Source organism: Lagenorhynchus albirostris, chromosome 2, assembly GCF_949774975.1.
Source record: "Lagenorhynchus albirostris chromosome 2, mLagAlb1.1, whole genome shotgun sequence".
Lineage (NCBI taxonomy): Eukaryota > Metazoa > Chordata > Mammalia > Artiodactyla > Delphinidae > Lagenorhynchus > Lagenorhynchus albirostris.
In genome coordinates, this window is record NC_083096.1 from 101,659,308 (window position 1) to 101,662,090 (window position 2,783).

Here is a 2,783-nt window from a genome sequence, read left to right on the forward strand (position 1 = left end):
ATGTTAAACTAACTTTGCATTCCTAGGATAAATTCTACTTGGTCACTGTCACCTTTTTTGTTTACTGCTGTATTTAGTTTACTAGCATTTTGTTGAGAATTTTTGCATCTATATTCATAGGGGATATTCATCTTTGGTTTGCTTCACTTTTTAACAAAAATAAACCAAAATGTTTAATTTTACTGAATAAAGAAAGTTTACTCAGATTTTATGCAGATCATAAGAATACTTAGATTATAACACCTGAAAGATCCACAGCTGATTGGAAGGAAGGAATAAAGAAAGTAACTTATATTTTCAATGCCGAAACAAAAATCTAATTGCTATAGATGTCTTGTAAAGTTTCCCAAATAAGGTCTGGCCAAATTTATTTTCTAGTGGATTTTTTTTCAGAGATAAATAGTAAGATTCAATATGTATATTATTGATTACAACTAATATCACAGCTTGAAAAAGTCATGAGACAGAAGCATAAATATAAAATAAAAAGACAAGATTTTCAAATTGTATTAAAGGTATATTAACCATAGTAACTGGAAAAGATATATTAAACTTAGCAGTGTACCACACAAGTTCAAAACAAAACTCATAGGGCAGACCAAAACTGATGCTAATTAAGGAAAACGGTCTGTTTTTTAGAAAGGGTGTCCAGACAGACACCACTACAAAGAAATGCCAACAGTAACTATTGGTCCCTTCTGTTACTTAGTGAAGTGTCAAAGATAGAGTGACTGGGTTAACAGCTTAAGGTTTCTCCAAGCATCTGCAGTATTATCAGCACGGTCCAGGCCTTGGGAGTCTTGACACTTCAGGATGTTTCTGGCCTTCTTGGGCAAGTCTGCACATTTGTGTCCCTGAAATAAATTCAAAGTCTTCATGGTGTTCAGAGTCATGGTAGTCTACATGCTTCTTTTTCTTGTTGTAAACTGTAACTTGAAGGGAAACTATTTCCAAGGTGATTAAGCCAAGGGCCATTGTTATCTCTTTGCCGTTATGAGTTGACTCATAAAGACCCTTCTCTGTTTTCTGGATGAGACATGCCAGCAGAGTCTCACCCAACAGTATAAAAGTTGATTCCTGCGACCATCAGTGTTCTGCAATGCTACTGGACCTCAGTTGGTCCATGATGGGATATGGAAAGATGGCCACCACTGTTGTTTCAGGATTCCTCTAGCACTACAGCCTGTTGCTTCCTGTGCCACTTCAAAGGAACATTATTATTTTTTCTCCAGCCACCAAGAGGGTGAAGGAGAAAGACAGGGCACCTATAAGCCCCTTTCTAGAAGTTGCTTTTGAGTATCCTGTATTAATGGAGCATGTCCATTGTGGACTGAGTTTCATAATTAAATTCAAAGGCAGCATCAGCCTTCATATCTTTAAACATCTGCTTTAGCTCAGTAGGAGTGAAACAATACTGATCAAGATCATCATTCTAATAAATTTGGTCAAAGACTTGAAGATCTCCTTCAGTCAGCCAATCTCCTTGTTCCAAAACAAATCTTGATGTAGGGGTGGTCCTGAATGTTGTTCCTCACTGTCTAGCACAGTGTTCCTCCTTCCTGTGTTAAAAAAAAAAGCTCTGGATTGTGAAGAAGAGGAGCTGCACAGTGACCCTCCTACATCAGAGCAAAAGCTGTCCAGATGTCCGGCATTTATCTTCTTGAGTAGCTGTCAGAAATATAGGCACTGACAAATTAATGATGTCCCCAGCCAGAAGATAATCAAAATGAAGGCAGAGCAAGTACTCCCCATTTCTCATAAAGCCGTTCAGTGAGATGCACCAATCTTTTGCCAAAACCTGCACACACTGCACAACCACTTTATTAATTTTTAATGCTGATAATATTTCTCCATCTGTTTTTGCCAAATGAAGTTTATTTTCTGGCACACACAAGATGCCACAGGTACAATATCCCATTCCCAAAGAAGTTCCATAACTCTTACTGCACACAGCCATTTATGTCACAGGAGTCTGTTTTCAACGTCAATTCAGGGGCTTTTGGTTTTTTATATTCAGAACCAAGCCCAGTGAAACATTTAATTTCTCTAGCCCATGCTTTTTATTAGAGTCCTTTGATAACCTCTGTTCACAAACATGCAGAGGTGCATTTAACAAATACTTCAAAAAAAGGCAAACTTGTACCCTCCCGAATTTGCCTTGTATTATTGTGATCTTGAGGATAAGGCGATATAAAACTTGTAATGCACACTAAGCCAGCACCTGTAAACAGCTTAGCAACTCCTGCAACTCAACGAACATTCTCATCTCTCTTCAATACTAAAGCCAAGGTTTTTATTGAGACCTTGATGAACGTTGTCACCAATCAAAGTACAGCACGGATAACCTGGCAAACCAAGTATTCCTCCAAAGTCATGCTCACCATGGTTTTTCCTGCTCCAGATAAGCCTGTTAGCCAAACTGTGCAACCAAAAAAAAGCCACCTCTGGTCTCTACCACCTGACCTCTTGTTCCTGCTGACATGGTGAGCCTGATAGGTGACATTAGGTGCTCTCTGCCTTCCCTAGTTCTGCATGTTATTGCTCAGTATGTCTTTCTTGTACAGGTTCCCAAGGACCTTCATGGCTGTAGAGAGTGCACAGGGTGCCGGGGTTTTCAACCCCCAAAGGTTAGAAGGAGGAGGGGAGGCCTGTGGGGGTGGAGCAGAGCAGGAAGGTATGCTCTGACCTAGGCACTTTATGCTCTAGATTCTGGTTGTGTGGCTTGTTGGCTGTACCTCTGATATGGGTCAGGGCAGAAGTATATGGGATTTTTTTTTTCTTGC

At 39.6% G+C, this 2,783-nt stretch overlaps 1 pseudogene; it reads right to left on the bottom strand.

Moving 5' to 3' along the window:
* Positions 1 to 1,984: 1,984 nt before the first annotated feature.
* LOC132516067 (bifunctional 3'-phosphoadenosine 5'-phosphosulfate synthase 1-like) lies at positions 1,985 to 2,582 on the bottom strand (annotated as a pseudogene).
* Positions 2,583 to 2,783: the final 201 nt, after the last annotated feature.